The following is a 21,707-nucleotide window of genomic DNA, read 5'->3' as shown; positions in this document are numbered from 1 at the left end:
ACTTTTCCCTGTTTCGATTTTTCATCTTTAAAAAGAAGGTCCCTTATCTGTCTCACCTACTACCTCAAGTGGATATTAGTAAGTATGCTAGGCTACCTTAGATGTGCTTTAGAGAATTAAAATAATATGCAGGTACAACTAACTTATGATGCCTGGAAGGTAAGTTCTGTTCACAATATACCTGGGATCTACAACCTTCTCTGGCACCCCTCTCTCATCCCTAGATGATCTCTAATCCCTCTTAGAATTTATAGTAATTTTGTTTGTTTGTTTTTACTTATTTGTTTCCTTGTTTTACAAATCTTTGTTGAGCTATATGTTAGGCAATGTACAAGGTATTGTGCTGGCCACTGCTGGAAAACAATATGATGAGTGAGACATCATCACTGTGTTCAAGGCATTTGCCAGCAAATGGAGAGCTCTATTAATATCAAATAATATAATACAATGCAAGGTATTTGAATGCCTTAAGACTATTATAGATAAAATACTACAGATCACAGTAGAGTGGGAGTTTCAAGAGGCATTGCCTACCACCACTCGAAGAAAGCTGAGTATTCTCTTTTAGCTTCCTTATCCCAACTCTGCTGGTATCCAGTTGAAACTGGTTCTCGTCAGGATTATGAATTTTTACATTGGTACTGAGAAGTGGCCCAACTGTCTGAGTTCCAATTTTTAGTCCCTTTTGCATTGGCCTTGAGGAGACAGGTATGATTTTCTCTTATTTTTCTCTTACAGAGGGGAAAAAAAAGGGAGGCTCAGTAGGGTCAAATACAAGTCAAAAATTATGTAAGGCAGACCTTCATCACTGTAACTATCTAGAGTTTCAATGCACAAAACAAGGCTTGTTACCCAGAGTGATTTATTACAAGTTTGCCTTTTTAGGTGCTTAATAATGGCCACCCATAGTGTGTTTGCTTTAACCTTTTATTTGCAGAAGATGCTGGAGTTGGTAGAATGTAGGCTAAAGGGAAATTGCAAACATGGCAAGTAAGTTGCAACAGGGTCCATAAACTTCGTTTGATATGATGGTTAGGCCTTAGAAAACTTTCTGTACAGCAGCTGTCATTGGCTTCTATGCGTGAATAACAGATACAAATATTTATTGAATGTTTAGTAGGTTCTAGGATTAAGCATTTTACATGGATTATTTCATTTATGGTTACTCTTTTTATCCCTGTTTTTACAAACAATAAAACTGAGTCTTAGAATGATTAAGGAATTTTTCCAAGGTTACACAGCTAGGAAGCGGTGAGATCAGGATTTGAATTAGGATTGTACAAAGAAGCAATGTAAGTAAGGAAATAAAATGCTACTTATGGACATAGTTAAACAACATACACACTGTACATACACATTTACACACCTTTAAACTTACTCCCCTAAAAGTATTTTATGTGGCTTACAATAAAGGACTCATATAAAATCAAATTAAGAAAATGGACAGTCAAGGCCCTAAGGAGGAGGAATATGGTAACCTTGTGACCTCCACCTGAAATTGATCATCAAATGTGAATGCAAGCAAGGAAAAACTTAGACCTTTTTAAATTCCATTTTACCCAGGGAACAAACAGTTGTTTTTATTTTTATAACTCTACATTATAAAAATAAAATAAACTCTATGAAAGCTATTTTTCCTGATCATATTTTTAATTTTTGAGTATCACTGCTATATATACTTTCTTGATTTTTAGTCTTAAATGAGATAATAGAAATCAAAAAAGTATTTCCTAAATGGTAAGATACTACATTACATTTAGTTCTAATCCTCTTTTTCTTACTTAGTGGTAAGGCTCTATCTGTCATACAATAAATTGGAATTCTATTTCATAGGTTCTCCTAAAAGCAGGCAATTTTCCTTTTTCTGAATCAAAAAAATATTGAATGATGACTTATACTGCCATTATGATGCTCAATACACCACCTACACACACACACACACACACACACACACACACACACACACACACACACATATGTGTTCAAAAAAGAATGTCATTCTCCCAATCTAAAGGCTCTGTGGACCCACCAGTTTTTCAGGAGCAGTAATGACTTGGAAGGAGTCATTTCTGTGTACTTTTTTAGGCTCTCTATCATCAGTCCTGGGCAATTAGCACTTACACTGCCAGAGGTCTCCAAACTTGACTGCAAAACCAGGGGGCAGTGCTAGGACTGTATCACAGAACTGTGGGAAGAAAATAATAAAACTCTCATTTAATTTTATCTCACGCTTTTTCATTTTGTTTTTGCTTTGTAGTAATAAGTAATATTTCTATGCAGCAGTGCATTAAAAAATATATATAAATACACATATACTGAGAGTACATGTTCAAATATTTTACTGATAGCAATACATGTTCTATAAGTTTGAAAACTAACTCTATATAATTCTGCTAAGCTAAATGTAATTCAACCAAGAAAAATCTTTGCAACCGTAAAGAAATAATGAATGTTTTTCTGTGGCTGGTGCTATGGGTAAGGGTGGGGAATGGGTTAGTCTTTCATGTTTTTCGTAACATAAATATATTAGCAAACAATTCACAACACTTCTCTCAGCCATTAAGTATTGCGACTCTCATTAATTTTTTTTTCTTTTCAGAAAAGAGCACAGTGAAATACTGAGAAAGTTTTTCTGTTTTTTTCCTTCATCTGCCTCCTGTCCCTGAAGTTTGTCCTTTGAAAGGAAGGGCTGTCAAGTTACTGAAAACTTGTGTTAGGTATTCATAGTCATGGAGTTAAGTTCCTTCTTCACTGGTATTCTGTGTAATATCTAGGTTATATAATTTGTCCCTATCTCATTGCTCTTATGGGTAAAATAGAGATAACAATACTTAGCACCAACTTCATTACAGTGTAGTGTAGATAAAGAACACTTTGTTCCTCTGTAAAATGTAGACTATCATTAATATAGACTTTAATATTATCAGTTAAAATGCTGTGATTTTACATTCTTTTCACTTTCAAAAAATTATTTCCTTAAAAAAAATAAATGAAACATCACATTTCTAAATACCACTATTTGTTTCCTAAACTTCATAAACTTAAGTTGCTACTGTATCTGCTTCTCTTTTCAACTTTCTCATACACATGCACATGCGTGCATGCATACACACACACACACACATTCCATAACTTTATGGATGTGAGAAAAAAACATTAAGATGGCATCAAGGAAATAAAATGATTTGAAATAAGTTCTCTTGTTCAGCTTTCCTTTAGATTTTAAAGCTATTCACTTAGGCCATAAAACTGTAGTGTTTATTTAATCTTAAAAATGCTTGTGTTTAAGAATAATTCATGGACTCTTAAATCAGAAGGAATCTTAAGAAAATATCTAGGGCCTATGATAATGCTGGGCACATAGTAGATGCTGAATAAACATTTAATGAAAGGAAACTGGGGAAGCTTCTTATTTTCATCTTAAAAGAAAAACTGAAAACAAAACCCCAAACCAACTCTGATCATTTAAGAGGCTAAGTTAGTTGCTCAAGATTGTTCAGCTAGTTTAAGATTTGTATCCAGAATTTATTCCTCTTAATCTCCAGTTTTCATTTGTTCCCAGCAATCTGTTGACTTGTTTATATAGGACTGTCAAATATAACCTGCCAAAGACGTTTCATAGAAAAAAAAAAATCGAAAGAATAGCCCTAGGGTTCACCATCTCCAAAAGCCACCCAGCATGTGATGTTCACATAAGACATGAAATATGAAATGTAAGTATGATACATATAAGATGCAAAATATAAATTTACTTATACCGACTCAAAGGTCTGTTTTTAAGGGAAGGGGTCAATACCAATCTTTCATGATTCATTCTACCGTATTAGGTTAATTGTATGCCCACACAGGTGATTTGCGGTCCTCTGACCAACTAAAAGTAGATTGGCTATTTCTGCGAAATATTTACTTTCTTTCTGTGTATTATTCTATTGACTTTTCTGAATTTACCTACGAATGAAGTATTAACAACCTCAACACATTATAGTCCTAATAAACTTATCTTGTACTATTTTGGCCTATGTGAGTTAACCCACTGACAAAGGAAATTCAAGCTGATAAAAGCCTTCCCCGGCCACTTCTTAGCCAGGTCAGGCTGTAAAATCATAACACAATGCACGCCTCTTTCATGGGGCACCACAAGGCAGCGATTAGAAAAAAACCTCACTTCCACATCCAGTGGAGTTGTAGTTTATTACTACAACCCTCCCAAGTCAAAAGGACACCAGTTTCAAGCCTTGCAACTTGGTGCAGACAGGCTTTTTCCCCCTTACCCTACTCTGCTGGGCCTCTCTACCTGTCCTCTCCTACTGTCTACAGGTCCCGAACATTAGAAAATAGAAAATGTGATGATCTTTGTGTGTCTCTGTAAAATGTGTGTATGTGTGCGTGTGTTTGGGTGTAACGGGCCTTCTGTTTGGCTGCACGGTCTGTCTGTCAAGGCGCGGACCAATGGCAGACTGCCTTATATAAAATGAGTGTTTTCAGTCTCTCCGGGTTGCATGTACTGTATGTGGAGCAGTGTACAGTGAAGCGGAGGCAGAGCGGCTCCGCGAGCTCCTCACCACTTTCCCATAGAGGAACCCTGACTGGCCGCTGAGGGTGAGCCACACACAGCCTCACGCCCGGCGAGCCCGGAGGTAAGCGCCCCCATCCGCAGCCCTTCCCGGGCGCTCGCCCCGCACTTTCTGTTTTCCTACTCACTTGCGAGACGCCGGCTGCAGCCCCAAGGACTCCGCGGCAGGAGCAGCGGCGGCGGCGGCGGCAGCCGGTAGGGTGGACTTGAGGAAGACGGAGGGAACCCCGCGCGTCCGGAGCAGCGGCTGGCCGCTCTACTCCCCGGGCACTTTCCCCCTCCGCCAAAACTTTGGGTCGGGAGAGGTCGGGGCGAGGGTCGCGGCGGCCGCGCCGGCGGGGGCGGGGGGCGCGGAGGCAGTGCCCCGCGGGCGGGAGCCGGGGGCCGGGCTGGGGAGTAGTAGGCCAGCCGGTGCCAGGCTGCATTTGCAGCCAGCACCTCTCAGCGCTCAGGCAGCGCCGCCCGAGGGGGCACGGGAGCCGGGGCGCGGGCAGGAGCAGCCCGAGCAAAACAACAACACAGCCCTCACGCCGGCGGGCGGCTCGCGGCCGCCCGGGGAGCCCCAAACTTCATCTCGGCGAAAGTACGTGGATCGCAGCCGGGGCTCGGCTGCCGGGGAGGTGGGGCCTGGGGCGCAGGGGCAGGGGAGGAAGGTACGGCGAGCCAGCCCTCGGTGCCTTTATTGAACGTTCGTGTGCGTCGCTGACCGGGAACAGCAGCCCGGTCGCTCCTTCATCTGGAGAGTTGGGATTTGGGTGTTCCGGCCCCGTGGATCGGTGCCCTCTCACCCCCCACTCCGAATCGAACGCGCGGCGAGTAGAGAAAGTGCTGTTTAGTGCCAGAGTAGCCGGGAGGAAGAATAGGGGAAGAGGGGAAGAGGGCGAGGGAGAAGGGGAGAGAAGAGGGAGGGAAGGCGGGGGGTGGGGGAGAACGAGAACGCGAGAGGGGAGAGGGAGGGAGGGAGGGGAGAGAACGGGAGAACCGGAGGGAAGAGGGGTGGGGGAGAGGAGGAGGGAGGCTGTGTCAGGATTTTGCTTGAATGTGGGATTATGTTGTGTCAATAAGTTTAAGGTGGAGAGAGCGAGGCTGGGGGTGGTGGTGAAGAGGAGGAAGGCCTTGGCTGTTTAAAGTCTTATTTCTGAAGGTAAGTTATGGCATTGCGTGGTCGCGATGACAGAAAACTTGCAGATCCTTTATCCGGGAATGGGGTCTATGCCTCCAGAAAGAGCTCCCCAGCCCTCTTAAGCCACACTCGTGTTACACTGCTATTTGCTGCGATCCGGGTCGCCAGTAAATTACAGAAATTAGACTCGAGGTTTCTTTTCCTCCTCCACCTCGTCTCGCTCGCTCACCCTCAGCAATGTATTAATTAAAAAAAAAAAATTTTTGGTATTGTATGAAACTTAACATAACTGAGACCAAATCCGAGTCCTGTAATTTAGAAGGATCCTGAATCCAAGAATCTGGAACACGTTTGTGTGTGAAATATCTGCGATTATTTCTGCTAAATGAGGAAGGTAAAACGAAACGATGCAAAAAGCTAAGACACAACATGTACGACAGAGGGGGGGGGAGAGGGAGAGACGGAGAGAGAAGCTATTTTTTGCTTTCCTTTCTGTAGAAAGGAAAATAAAGCGTGCATTCCCTTTCCCACCCGTTGTGTAGGGTCTCGTCAATATTTTAACTGTCTGAGGACAAATTAGTCCAGGTGGATCTTGTTGAAAAGTTTCGCGAGGTGGGGTGGAGGTGGGGGGCGGTACGAAGGGGAAGGTGGGTGGAGGTTGTGGGGGATGGGGACTGAGCGAGCTCTGCCCCTGCTAATGGTCATTGGCCTGGGGCTTTGAAACCATTGCCTGTCCTGCTAATGACACGTCCAGTCCTCCTCTGCCGGCCGCGGACGCCGGGCTGTCGGGGACTGGGGTACTTTCCCCACGCGGGGAGGGACGTTCTTCTCCATCCCCTGGGGTTGCCCGTGCGCGGCGTGGGGGCCCCCACGCGCGCCCTCTGCTCTGCGCGCCGCCGCCACCTCTGCTCGCGCGACTTTTGTAGCCAGCCCCCCTGCGAGGGCGTGCGGGGGTCCCCGGCGCGGACGTCTCCGCGCGGCCACCCCGCTCCCGGCCCCACGCGCGCCGCGCCGCGCGGTCCAAGCCCGGAATGGCAGCGCCCGGGCGGGCGGCGGTGCCTCCCCGGGGGGCAGCGGAGGCAGCGGCGGTGGCGGCGGGATCTTCGCCCGGGCCCGCGGGAGGAGGAGAAGAGGGAGGAGGAGGAGGAGGGGAAGGAGGAGGAAGAGGAGGAGAGGGAGGCGTTTTCTGCCCAGACTGCCGCCGGTTCGAGCGGGCACGGGGACGGGGACACCCCACTCGTTGCTCCTCCGTTCTGAAAAGGTGTTTAGCCGACTTTTACACCCGGAGTGTGGGATTTGTACTTCATTTTTTTTCCTCTCCCCTCTTCCCCAAAGCAAGATGGACTCTATTCCCTTTCTCTTTCTCCCTGTGCCTCTGCCTCTGTCTTGTCAGCCTTTAAGATCGACATTTTGTACTAAGATGCAAACTTGATGGTGACCAGCAACAAAGGCGGGGTGGGAGCCCTCGCTCCCTTCCTCCCTCTCGGTTTCCTAGCTCCCCCCACCCCGACCTCGGAGACCTGGTGGCTCTGCACTTGCCGCCGGGGGCTCTGGCGAATGTATTTCGTTGCTCGGTTCCGATCTCCAATCTCGGGATTGTGACCGGGGCCGGGCATTTGGGCGACGGCTGTGGCCGCTCAGGTCTGCAGGGCTGAGGACTGCGCTACCTGGACCCGCTGCCTTCGCCGTGCTGCCTCCGGCCGGGTCCTGGGCACGGGGGAGGCTCGGGCTACCTATCGATTGCTATGATTTGGCTACTGGTGTATTTGACCTGGGTGATCACTTGTGCAAGTTGATGAATGGTCGCGGTGTGGGTTTTGGTTTTGCAGAAAGGATCAACTTTCTGCTTTGTACATACGGGGAGTAGGCAGCGAGAGTGCTGGAGACACCCTGGAATGCCAGCCGGGCTACCCTCAGCCTCTGCCCTTTGAATACCGGGAGCTTCTTTGCCTTTATTGCTCCACACTTTTCGTGTGGGGGTGGGGATAGAGAGAGGGGAGGGATTGGTGGGGAACTGGACTCCTAGGTTTCCCGGTCCTTCTTCATAGGTGTTGCAGGAGTTGGGACTTTATTGTAAAGCTCTACCGTACTGATGATGTGCCTTTATTTGATACTTTATAGGTCACTATCATATGACAAAGGCTTTGCCGCAGTTCATCTTCCTCCCTGTGCACTTTCCATTTGCCTTCCTGGGTAAGTATGTAAACTCCTTATGCAGGGAAGCTGGATGGCCATTAGTAATGACATGAGGGCCTTTGCTGTTCACATAGGAAGATGCTTCACTGGCTTGCAACATCCCAGAAAACTTGTCTCACTGAGACTCCCACAGTAAAAGTCAATTTATGATTCTTAGTATTTAGAATTCAGCTACCCTTATTATTATTTTAAGATAGTTTAAATATTCAATTCACATTTTTCTGCAAATAATTGTCATTTGAAAACTGTTTTTTCCAGCATTCTAATTGATAATGAAGTTTTACACAGAGTTGAAGGCCTAGGAAATTTAATGCTAGATAATATTGTAGAAAGATTATAGCATATGAGTGAGGGGAATTATTAAAAACCCAAGGAATCATTGTGCAGAAGGCCTCTGTAATTACTCTGACTGATACTTGCTTACTCTTTCTTAGGCTCTTTCTTGGGTCTCTTGTGCTGTTTGGGACAGAAACTTTGGTGGTAGGAAAGGGTGGACTGGCCAGTGAAGCAAATCTAGCACTTAGTGTACCAGCTTGATTCAAAAGGCAAATGACTGTGTCCAAATTGATCATAACTTCCTTAAAAATTTATCTATTTGGAGAAATTTGGTGCATTTTAACAGCCTGAGTATGCAATAAACAGCGACTTTGAAATCTGTTAAGTGCCGTTTTCAGATAGATCCCTCTCAAGTGGAAAAATTGGTGAAATAACAGTGGGGCAAGTGCCTGAAAAGTTTGTGAGAAGTCATGGTCTAGATGAAAACTGAGGATTTATAGAACATTTGAAAGCAGTACTGTGAGTCCAAACTTCAGAAAACCAACTTGCTGTTTTGTTTCTCCATTGTAAGGAACACCTCAGACATGCTCAAGTTGCTGATATGTGAAGACAACTGGTTACTAAATTGTGTAAATCAGCTGTAGTGCTTTGTATTATTGCCACAGTGAACATAAGAGATTGTATTTTGTAAATGAATGGGGACTTGATCTCAGTTTTCCATAAAAGAAAAAGGGACTTTATCTGTTTTGTTCACTGGCTTCCTGGGATATTCTATACATTATGAAAAGGTTGTCTTAGTACTAAGAGGAATTGAGTTTGAAGACCTGCCTTTTCTGGTAGTTTCCAGATAGAAGCAAAATATACTTTGACATTGCTGGGAACCTTCCTTAGTTCTGTATAATATAAGTTCTGTGTTGAGCATCTTGTACAGAATGAATACATCACATTATTTCAGGTAGTTCGGATAACCTCCTAATATACCACATAATGGTCAGAATGAGATGGTTCTGTAAGGTTAATTTAGGGCACACCAAAATATTTCAGTGTCTTTGATTTTCTTTTTTTTAAAGCTTGTTTGTAAGAGAAGTTTTTCATTTTTGAACATATGGCAAGAATTTTCAAAATGCATTCCTGATTACTAAAGAACACCACATTTATACATGTGAGGCACATTATTTTGTTTCACTGGAGCAAACTTTTAATGTTAATTTTCCCCCATGGAAATATATTTGACCAATTCAAAATTTAAAATGGGAATCAGTAATTTCCAGAACAAAAAGCAATCTCATGAGCTCTTGCCTTTCTTTGAGATATCAAATAACTGCTTCATTAAAGCAATATTTTCAAGAACAGTCTTGGCCTTTGAAGTCAGAGTAATTTTTTTAGTGTACAACTTGTAGTAGTGATCTAAAAAAGTCACCCTGACAATTAATTACCAGTTATTTGTGACCAAAATGTGTTCTATTTGAGGCTTAATTATCAAAATAAGGATTTAGATAGAGGTTTGCTTCTGCCTGTCCAAGAGTTTCCAAATGTCCCATTTATTATCCTGCATATCTCTAGTAATCCCTGAAACTGAAGTTTAGTTTGCATTTTACATTTCATGCTAACTATTGAAAAGAGGGGGCTCGTGGATTTGTTTCTTAGTGCTACATCTTTGTAGGTAGGAGGTATGGTGGCGGTTTTTGGAAGAATCGTAACATTACAGACTTAGATATTAACTAAGATTTGCGATTCTGACAGTTCTCTTTGAAAATCCATTTTGAACTTCATATCCAAATTAAAGAAGAATAAATGCTCCAGGTTTAAGAGTTTGTGAGATAGCTCTGCTTTTACTATACGTGTAATTACTATACAACTTGAAAAGAATATATACCACCTTTGACCTTATAGATTTGATCTTTATACTTAATCCATTGAAACAGAAGATTTGTTTAGACACTGAATTTAGAATGTAGCTTTGAGTGAAAACTAGGATGAACATATAATTATGCTTTGCTTGTGCTATAAGAATGTAATTGATAAGGTTTTTCTTGTATGTACTTAAAAAAGAAGGAACAACAGGCTTAAATAATGTGTCACAACTAATGAAAATCTAACTCAGCAGCTAAAGTATTTATAAAGCTGTATTTTTCAGTAAAATTACAACAATTTCTAATTAGTAATCAATGGGCAACAAAATTTACGGTTTCCTATGTTTCATACAGCGCATGGGTGAAGCAAGGGCCATATTAAGTGGATCTTACCGTGAATATTAGAAATTTTTAATAGAAGTAATAAAGACTTCTTCATAGCCCAATCCTATTAAAAAACTTTTTGAAAATAGTCTTATTACAGATATGCCTGTTTTTGCTCTTTGAAAGGGAATCCCTAAAATTGTTGTCTTACAAAAATGTTTAACATTGTGATAGTTAAATGGTCCAAGTTACTAAATTTAAACAGTTAATTTTGGCATATTACATCACCACCAGTGTGGCATACCTATATTTTAAGATTTAAACTAAGCAGGTGCTTAACTTAAGAAGGAGATATTTTTCTCAGACTTGTAGTTTGAAGTCCACCTCATTTTTTAACATTTCACCACTGAGGGCACCTTTTAAAATAGGTCTGAGAGGTATCTCTCCTGTATTTTTAGTCAGCTTCCTTCCTCTCATTACAAAATGAAAACAGACCCAAATTATAAAATCATTGTAATGTCACCACTTGGTTTTTATCACATTCCCCAGGTAAATTGGATGCTCGTAGTCCTCAGGCTACACTTTGAGAAACACTGCTCTGAAGGTAGTAAGGACTAAGGCTGAAGACTGACTGGGGAGTCTTCCAGCTTTAAGTCTGTGGCTGTAATTCAGTCAGTGAGTTTGTACTGCCCCAAGGGCAGTCATCACATACTTTGTCCAATTTTAGAGATTTCTATATTTTAAGTAATACCTGAGGAAAGCACTTTTGGAGTATAGCTGCACTCAACATTCACAGGTGTTCATGTTATCCCTTAAAAGGCAATTAGAGTTCCTTGAAACGCCAGGACATTATTTTAAAACTGTAAAGATATACGCAGTGAATCCTCATGTATTAATGGAGATTGTTTTCATTTTTTTCCTTTCAAAGGAAAAGATAAGGTGAGAATTGAAATAAGTACCAATTATACAATGGAAATGCAGAGGAAGTCAGGCCATTAAAGAATTGTCTCTAAAAATATATATAAATAGAAGATGAAAGACTAAGGGAATGAAAGACTTAAAGAATTATGTATAGACTATGAAGCATTTACACACCTACCAAAATATAAACTTAATAAGTTAAAATATGTGAGTCAGTTTAAGGATCTAGATAGAGGGGTAACTTCAGATAGTGAGGAGGTTGTATAAAATACAGAGTAAAAATTAATAACAATAAGTTAGATTTTATTAAAATCTTAGAAGAAATTAAAAAAATAAAATATTGATTAAATAATTAAACCAAAGTTAAACATGGCTCTTGGGTGAAAAGATGAGGTAATAAACAAATTCCTGGAATGGAATAACTGAGATCCTAAAAAAACGTACAAGTTTGGATTTTTCATAAAGGGAATAATTAGATTGATAACTTATTTCAAAGGAGAAATAAGAATGAGGATAAGAAAATATGTAAGCAGCTGTATTTCTTAAATGTTTTTGACTGCAGTGTATGGCAAGACATACCATTTATACCCCAATCCACATGTAAAAACAGAAACAAAATTTTGCTGAAATAGTATCAAGAGCAGTGCCTTTCTGATATTTTCTATTTCTATATAATCTTTAGGAATCTAATCTGTTCTAAATTATTTTATTAAAAATAATACAGGAAGTCATTTACTAAATTGACTTCATGACTTACAGTTTGAAGAATACCAGCCTGGAGTGCTTGCTAAACATGGAGGTCCCCAGGCCCATCCTCTCATAGGGTGCAGGAATCTGCATTTTCAACTAGTACTGGGGCTGATTCCAAAGCATATGTGCGGTCCTTTGAAACACTGAGAAAGTCTGGTATAAGGGACAGACGGCTAATGATTGAATGAGAGCCATGCCCTGAATGTGGGGTCAGAGTTCATTGACTGCTGAGATCTCTTCTAGCTTCAAGATTCCATGGATTCATTTCAGATGGGCATGTTTGTAATGCTGAGAGGCCATCCTCGTCCTCTGTAGATACACCTGTAGGAGCAGGTGTAGTATGAGGAGCAGAGGCTTTGCAGCCAAAGAGCGCTGGGTTACACTCCTGCTGCCCCATTGCTTTCTAGCTAGGGGATGTTGAGCATGCCACTTCAGAATAAACTTCCATTATCATATGTGCAAAAGGACATAGACTATGCAGTTGGATGCAAATTACTCAAGACAATAATACCTCTAGTGACCCTTACCCACAGCACTCAATATGTAGTGTATGTTTTTATCATTTTATCTCACCTCACGCCAGCTCCCACTAAGTTTGAACTTTTTTGAAACTGTGCCTTTTAAGTTTTATTTCCCCTGAAGTAAATCTCAACCTTAGTATCATGAGACACTGGTGCGTTTTTTAACTGGATGTGAAGTGCTGGACAAGTGATTTGTTACTGAAGGAGATAGTAAGAATAACCAGAGGAAATAAAGAATAGCCGAGGGATGTCACAGTTAAGTATGATGCTCCTTGAGGTTTGGGGAATGATTTTCCCACCTCCTTAAAAAGACATAACACAGGACAGGGAACAGCTCTTTTCATATTTTAAAGTGGTTAGTTGACAGCACTAGGCATTCTCCCTGGTGACTCTGATGCATCATGGAATGTCTTAGAGCATCAGTTCTCAAACTTTTTTGTACAAAGACACATGTGACTGATGTTTACACATGGGACATTATGATTTCCCTGGCTATAGACATAGATAAATTATGTGGTGAGTTTTATAGGTAGTTCACATTGAGATAAAGCCACTTCTTTCCCCATCAAGAAAGTATATCACAACTTACAGGTGAAAATGATGTTCGAGTAAAAACCTTGAATACACCCATACACACACATGTAAAATCTGTTATAAACGGTGTTACTCTTAACTGTTCGTAAATAAGTACTTGGGTCACTACTCACAACCAATTAAAACTTAGCTTTGTGTCAAGGCATGGAAATTGAGAAGCATTATATCCAGAGTGCATAACAAATTACACTGCACAAAATAGGCACTTAAATAAGTAAAGGAGAAGATGAATGAATGGGAAATACCCCAAATCCCTGAAATCCCAAACAATGTAAAGATCAAAAGCTAGGGAAAATGCAACTCACTGCCAAATGCAAAGGAGTACAAAAGACTACAAAGTATCTGGGTTCATAGGGCAGTAGTATCTTACTAAGATACTCATTGCCTCCAACATAGACATTTATTATAAGTAGTCTCAACATTCACTTCATTTATTTTAATAAATTAAAATTAACTTTGCATTTCCTAATTTTTAAGGTTATATTTTCCAGGGACATGTTTCTACTTTTCTTAATTTTAATTCGCCATACTTTTTCATGTCTAATAAATTTTAAAACTATATATTTTGAAAATGTCTTTGTACTTTGATTTATAGAGGTGGTATTGGATATACATTCACAATCCTTTATTCAAAGAAATCTCTGGAAAACTAAGTCTTTTTCTTCCAAAAGTTTGGCATCAAAACTCATTTGGTGGCAAAACCTGATTCAAACTGTCATGGGCCTGTTTAGTTTAAAATTTTTAAAGCCCACTTAGAAGGAATATTCATACATTTTGCTGTAGAAATAATATGTTTGATTGTGATATGCTATTCTAGATCTAGTTAGGAATGTTGCATGCTATATGTTCTTTATATACTCCATCTGACCTTTTTAAACTGCACCCACCCCTCTCCCCTGCCCACAAAATCTGAAGCATATCTGGACCTAAGAGTTTCAAATAAGGCATTGTGATTGTGTTGTATGAACTTTCTTAGTCTACAGAGTGAAACTGGTATTCCTACTCATTTAACTCAGTGAGAATCCTTCTGCTAATTGTGGTCACTGATCATCTGAGCATTCATTGCAAGCTGGTAAATCACGGAAGATAGGTTAGCATTATATATTAACTCAATCAAAATGTCTTGAAATCCTGTGACATCAAGTACAAGGGTGGAAGACATTAGAGGTTATAAAGTAAAGTAAGCAAAAATGATAGTATCATTTGTGCTTCCTAAATTTAACAGAGTGAAAGGCTCCTTCTGGGTAAGGAAAGATTAAAACACACACACCTGTTAGCTAAACCTCATATCCATTTTGACATTGGGATTCCTGTCTTATTATAGTTGTTGTTAGTTTTCTTAAACAAACACAAGTCTGTATAACATACACAACTTCTACCCTGTTGAATGTTTCTCATATAATAATGAATAAAATTTAGGCTATTTTCATTGTAGTTTACTGTGGAGAGTTTTCATGAAGGACGGCTGTGTTTCCTATATTGTATTGCCACTTGCACATTTCTTTCCTTCTATCAGAAAGTTTTCGATTTTCTCTCTTTCCTCAGGTAAGAATGGTTTTGGTGGTATTGTTCTATAGGAACCTTTATTTTCAGTAATTAATTATGAAATGCTAAGTTAAGATCTTGCCTTCATACTTTTAATTTCCTATAAAATCTACCATAGAGAAATGAAAAGTGTGATGTGAGGAAGAGTGTATGTGATACTCTAGGAATAAAGTAATGATAGCTTTATCTAATCTATTGTTATAGTAAGACTAAAATCAGTCTTTGTTTGGTATAGACAAAAACTATTAATGGCTAAAGAAAGTTCTTTCATTATTTATTAATATGACTACATCTTTTGGGTCAGGAAAGACACAGAGTCAGTAATTTAGGGGGAACCTTATTGGGGATGATGATTCCTATAATATTAAAAAATGCTGAGTTGTTTTTCAGCTTTTGGTGCACCTCTCAGAACTCACCCAAGTGTAGTTCTCATTGACTGCAAAGGAAAAGTGGTGTAGCATGGAACAAAATGAGAAAGTAATTCTCTACATCCAGCTGTCAAACTTTGATTATCTTTTGAGCTACTGATTACATTTTTTTCCCTCCCTTGCCTTCCTTCTATTCCTCTTGTTTATCCATCTAATCTGTTCTTGCTCAGTCTTGTATTGTGCTCACAAATTTACATCTGTGATACTGCCTTCAAATGTTTGAGAATGAGAATATGGACTTGAACTATCTTTTTCCATTATTTGGTTTAAAGATTTGTAGTTTCCAAGTTCTTTTAGTATTCATCACTATTCATATAATAAAGTTGTTGATATGTGAGTTTGAGACTTAACACAGTTTCCTACGTGTAAGTGTCAATTAGGGGATTATGAGGAGGAGCCTTTAGCAGGGCTATGCAAAGTAAAGTCACCTGCTGTTTTTATGAAATAAACTTCTTATCCAATCATCCAGTCACCTGTTGTTTTTATGAAATAAGTGGGACTAAACTCCTTATCCAATTATTTTAGGCTGATAGAGAAACACACAGTTTCATTTGTATTTAAGGGAAAGTTGAAAACAGTTTTTAGAAGAGTTTTTCACATGATATTTTACTTTGGGAGGAAGGGAGAAAGATAATTTGGTCTGAGAGCCCTCCTTATGAAGCACAAATTTTATTTTTCCTACGTTATTTTTCACAACAACTTTCTGATGAGAAGTAAACCTTATGTTCTTTATGTTAATGATGAGTAAACTAAGTCTCAGGCTAAATAGCTCGTCTGCGGTCACACAGTTAACAAGTGACCGCACCAGGCTTAGACCTCCTGTCAGCAGTGCCGCAGTCTCCTGGGCTTGTTCTCTATTATTTTCCTGCCTTGAAGGTCACATTCCAAGAGATTAGAAATGAAAGGTTTGGGGCAACTTCCAGCCAAATATTTCTCCCAATTCTCCTTTCTCCCATAAGAGAAATCATCTTCATTTTGAAATGATAAAGCTGGAACACTACTCCCTATCACTCTGAAGGGAGGAAGGTGAGAAAGTTTCTGAGCTGGAGGCTGTTGTTGATTTTGATCAATGAGGTCACAAAGATTAAACCAGCCCCCAAACTTAATTTATATATCAATATTTAGTGAACTTTCTAGTTGGTGTTTCTAGCATAAGAATGTGTAATAACAACAGTTATTGTTTTTACTATTTATTAATCTCCCTGGTACATAAGTGGAAATCATTCATTCTTTCATGAGGAGATGAGTTTTCCTAGCTGAATATTCTATGACTTTTTACTCTGATACTTTTTTATACTTTATCAGTGAATATATTTTACTACAAGAATTTACTGATGTAACATGGATAGTGTTATAAAGTAGTTTTCTGACATTTGCTTTGAAAAGGAATTCATTATTAGTGGAAAAATTAGGAAGCAGATTCATCACTTCATTTCAGAGTTTCTGATGATCAAACATGCATTAGATATAGGATCAGTCAAAAGTTACCAGTTTTCCAAGTGGTTTATTTTACTGAAGAAAATTTACCTACTTTTGATTTATTTTACCTAAAAAACTTATTTCTTCTGTGATATGTAGAAGAGATTTTATAACTTACACATTTGTATGTAAGTGGCAAAACAAGTAGAAAATACTAAGTAACTTGTTGATTTTTTGTACTAAGAGCCCTGTTCATATGAAATTCAATCATTTTATCTTTGCAAAATCAGCAAAGTCAGAGCTTAATTCAGATACAGGAGGTAAAAAGTTTGTCATTCTTTATTGTTGTTTTGAAAATATCTTTTCTTTTCCCCTTATGCATGAAATACATAAATAGTTCTCTCTTTTGGAATATTTATTTTGTGGATGATAATCTTACTGAGAATGTACTCTTGCATTGTTTTAGCTAAATGATTCTTTAGCAAGGGTGTCTAGCTTCCATTTCTTATGTTCTGTTCACTGCCATAGTGGTCTCATTTCAGTAGATTGGTAAATTGAATAAGTTACATGGAATTTAATACCTTCCTTTTGACTGGTTTTCTTGGGTCATGTTCAAAGATTTGCATATTAAATAATTTGGTCAAGTGGTTGGTGAGATTCAGGTAGCAAAAACTGTCATCGATTTAATACAGCATTCATGGATTGAGTACTGTGGCATGTTGATGCTGATATATACTTTGAAAATATAAAGCTGAATATGGAACAGTCCTCATCCTCAAAGCAAATGTATTCTACTGGCTGGAAAAGTTCCGGAGATAGAAATATCTGTCATGTAAGTTATTCTGTGCTAATTGTTGTAACAGATATGACATAAAATGGTACTGTGTGAATACTACTGGAAAACTGGCTAATTCCAACATACGAGCTGGACATTAAAACATGGGGGGATTTCTTGCTGTGGCGTGTTTGTCCTAATTGTCATTAAGTGTGTCAAACTAATTTGGCCTAAGCACTAGAGTGAATTTTAAAAATTAGGCTTCTAACATTCATTTGTTTTTCCTTTAAATATTAGTATCTTTTTTATCTATTTAAAAGGCCACTAACTTTTTTTGATAAAATTTTCAACTTATATTAACGTGTTATGTTTCAGGTAAGTGTTTTGGATTTCCTTTCTTATTTATTACAATTATTGTCACAATCTGTAATACACAATACTTTTGAAGTATTTCAGGATTCCAAATCCTGTTAAAAACCAAATCATGTTAAAAATACACTGAAGAGAATAAGTTTCAAGTAGATGTCCATACTAGGACACATGCCAATAAAAATACTATGAACTGCTATCGGTAATACTTATTACCTTTACTTAGAAATATTATGCTAATTAGGAGCATATTAATAAGATCTCTCACCCAAGTTATTAAACACAAAATAAGATTCTAAATAGGTATAGATGTGCTTTTCTGTTCATGAAAGACTACAGATAAAAAATTATGCCCAGTGCTTCTTCCATCAGGCAGTTTTAGGTTTTCCAAGATGTTCTCAGCTTATGTAACTGCAGTTTCTCTCATCGTTTAGTAAGTCATGGCCTAGAGGGCACCCTTGAGTTTAGTCCTCCAGTTTTATGCTTTGTAATCTGGATCTAGTTTTTGGATTCCCCTTTGACTTGATCAAACCTTCAGGATCATTACTTTTCATCGTAACTTGTGTTTATTACACCTCAGAATGTACTCGTTTTCATCCAGTTGTATTTGTGGCTCTCTTTTGACTGGTCATTTCTAGACACCATCCCAGTTTAGATTAAAACTTTGTTTCTAAAATTGTGCATAATGTTCCAGATGTCAACCCTGGATGCTTAATAACAAACAAATACATTCCTAAGCAAAATCATAAAGAAGAAGCTGATCAGGGAAACTAGTTCTTCATAGGCTCATGACATTGATAATAACCTTAATGTTTATATTTAAACAGCAAAGAGGAACAGAGACACACAGAATAATAACTATTAATTCTTCTGTTCTCTGTCTTGGGGGTGTTTGGCATCATGGAAGTACAGCTGTTTGGATCTCATTACATACCAGTTCTCACCATAATAATGAAATTCTTTACAAGTTTTGTATGTGGACATGTATTTTCATCTCATTTGGTGCTATTCTTTGTAGTGCTAGAGAACGTTTACAGATATGTCATAAACCTAAGTTTTGTTTTATTTTAATAATTCTCTTCATATAGTTTCTACATAAATAACACATCCATCCAAAGTTTGCTGTAGCTTGAAAGGTTTTGAGGAATGGGATCATAAGTGGCCACAGAGTGACCCATGTGAGGATCTGATCTCACATACACAGTGATGAGTTTACTGCATGAGGAACTGTGATCATGAATGAGTTTGTTAAGAGGTGAATTTTCTATCTTTATTTTTTTCAAATTTTACTACATGTCATTCCTGATGTATATTTCAAATATAGCCAGTGACCTTTAAGTCTTATATATAGGTATTAAAAATTATATATGGCCTTAAAGTCATATATAGGTATTAAAAACTATGGGGATTGGTACTTTTCCTCATTAAAGATATTTTCCTGAAAAGCTTTGACTTAATTCACTTTCAAAATTACCTATATATTCTTGACAAATCATAATTTCAAAATGTTTCATGTGTATTTCTCGTTGGTCTTCAATTAGCAGTGGATACTGATTTTACAGATATAAGTTTTACTCCTCCCAGTTCCCTATATAAAGTAAACAGTGGTCTGTAATGTGCACATAATGACAAATGTGTAAAGGAATACAGTACTAATCATTTTTTGAAGAGACTTGGGTAAAGCAAATAATTGCCCTCTGTTATGTCTGTTTGGTAATTCTGGGTTCAATTCAAAATAATTGAAGTCATTATTTTGTGCAACATGTATTCATTGACTTGTACTACATGAAGCTTCTTTAAAAGGTGGCAAAAATTCCAGTTTTATGGTCATAATAAACCTCTTATGCATTTTATTAAGCGTTGTCCAAGTTGACAAGAGCAAACATTTCCTCCTTGAGAAGCTATGGCATTAGCTCTTTTCTTTAGAAGCTAGCCTACAAAGGCAGTCTCTTGCCCTGCTGTAACAGTCAAGACAGGAACCCCTGTACCCCTTCCACAATTCAATCTCGTTTTGGATGTGTTTATTTAAAGCAGTTTCCATCTGCACAATTAATAAATTACTGTGTTCTAATTTGCATTTCTGATGTCCTGTAGTAAACATAGGAAGTTCCCCTTTGCCCTTGGGAAAGAGTTCGGTCTGCCCAAGCTTCCCAGAGCTGAAGAAAATTTCTCCATAGAGCCCTCCTGCATCTTTAACATGGTCTCCAAATAAAGGCTTAAATGGTTAAAATTTCTGTGCCTCATCCTCTTCCTCATTAAGACATCAAATCTGTCACCCTTACAGGCACTGTAGTAAAATAGTCTTACACTTCTTATTGCAACGTAGAGTTTACACTGTGATTGTACGACATTTTATCTGTTCTTTATAGAAACTATGCTGTGAGGTAGGTAGTCGTGTATCATTAATAACATTTTGCAGATGAGGAAACAGGCTCAATGTTAAATGGCTTGACCCAGCTCACTGAGCTTGCCATGGATCCCCCAAGACCAGAACCCGGTATTCTGACAGTTGCCAAGACCAGAACTCCTCTAGACAGTTGCCTATTGTTCAGAGCAGATTTTATCTTATTTGAGCTATAAGATGTGTTTCTTTTATTTATTTTTATTTATTTTATTTATTTTATCCTGGGTTCCAGCCCAGGATAAGTCACTGTAAGTACCTGGAACAGCAGAGGCACAGACGATATGGTTAATTGTTCATGCCCTGTGGACTGGGAAATATCAGTGAAATGGGCCTTAAATTTCTGGTGTACTTAAGTCTATTTCTGTATTTAAATAAGTGTTCTAAGATCATGTGGAACACTGTCCATTTGACTTGTAACTTTTTTACAGCTTGTGATAGAACATTAAATGCATAGAGACCACACACTGACAAAAATGTGCTTTGAAGTGTATATTAGGATTCTTAAGTGAGATTTGGATTATACATTGGGGCCATTCGTTTTTTCCTGTGAGACATATTTCTGAAATTATAATGAAAATTAATTGGGAAGTGTGAATTAATATATAGATTTCTGAGCTATATGCCCATTTCTGGAATACATTCATATTATAATTTGACATCAACTGGTGTTTTCAACAAAGTGGAGGTAAGTGCTCAAGCTTTTTTCTTTTTAAATTTAAAAGGCATTTTAATTTGGCACTCCATGGAGAAGGAACATTTCATAGGCCAGTTAGAGAATTCAGTATAGCACTGTGTGCCAACTGTAACAGAGAAGGTATTTCTATCCAAAAAAATTACTATGGGATCAATTATTCAATTAATATTTTACATAGTAGAAAAGTTTTGTTTGTTAGGATCTTATCTCAACGTTCCCCGAGAGGAAAGAGTCCTTGTAATTATTTTACTGTGGGAGAATGATAAAAGATAGATTCATTAGAGCTCCAGAACCTTTTTTATTTAAAAGATTTAATACACAAAAGCAATGCATTTAGAATATTAATTTCTACAGATTCCCTTTACTTCAATTTAATTTTTACAATTTGTATTTGAATATATCAATTTTGGGATGTGGTGTAGTATTAATGGATAAAGAAGAGGTTTGTGGAAGAGTTGCAATGTAAAGGAAACCCAGAGTGTGTGTTTATTGAGGAAAGCATATGTAAGATCCAAGGGGTCAGGAACTCTGAACTTCTTTAGTTTGGCTTTTCATTTAAAATGAAGTATGAAAATAAAAGTCATGAGGATAATTCGAGTTCCTCGCCACCCTGTTTTTAAGCAGGTGAATCCAGTGGTCCATATCTATCCACCTTGAAACAGCCTGTGAATAAAGAATTACCTCCATTTTAGATGAGGGAGTTGAGTCCCAGAGCCTTGGCAGCTTGCCCAAGGTCGTTCTTCCGGTAAGTGGTGGGGCTGGCATTCCATTACGGCTCATTCTGTACAAGGAGTTTATGCCCCTTCTCCCTTCTACTGCCTTTTGTGCAGCCTGCGTGCCGTTTGTACCACTCCATAGTGCCATGTACCTGTCTTGATTCCTGTTGAACTGTTTGCTGAGGTTCCAGCCCAGGATAAAAATACCTTCTTTCTATTTGTGTTC

The 21,707-nt window shown here is 38.7% G+C and overlaps 1 protein-coding gene across 16 annotated transcripts in view; it reads left to right on the top strand.

The window, feature by feature from the left end:
• Window positions 1–4,481: 4,481 nt before the first annotated feature.
• Window positions 4,482–21,707, top strand: part of BBX (BBX high mobility group box domain containing) — a 269,123-nt gene continuing 251,897 nt past the window's right edge. For 4 of the 16 annotated variants that reach the window (XM_036998685.2, XM_073231706.1, XM_036998682.2 and 1 more), the window contains exons 1-2: window positions 4,482–4,637; window positions 7,818–7,889. The gene's annotated coding sequence lies outside the window, so the exon portion shown is untranslated. Of the gene's footprint in view, window positions 4,638–4,707; window positions 4,769–4,989; window positions 5,157–5,573; window positions 5,718–6,936; window positions 6,958–7,817; window positions 7,890–21,386; window positions 21,511–21,707 lie in introns of those variants that run through there. The other 12 variants (XM_036998684.2, XM_036998683.2, XM_036998674.2 and 9 more) reach the window with 9 other exon arrangements.

Source organism: Manis javanica, chromosome 3, assembly GCF_040802235.1.
Source record: "Manis javanica isolate MJ-LG chromosome 3, MJ_LKY, whole genome shotgun sequence".
Lineage (NCBI taxonomy): Eukaryota > Metazoa > Chordata > Mammalia > Pholidota > Manidae > Manis > Manis javanica.
This window is presented reverse-complemented; position numbering and strand designations above follow the sequence as displayed.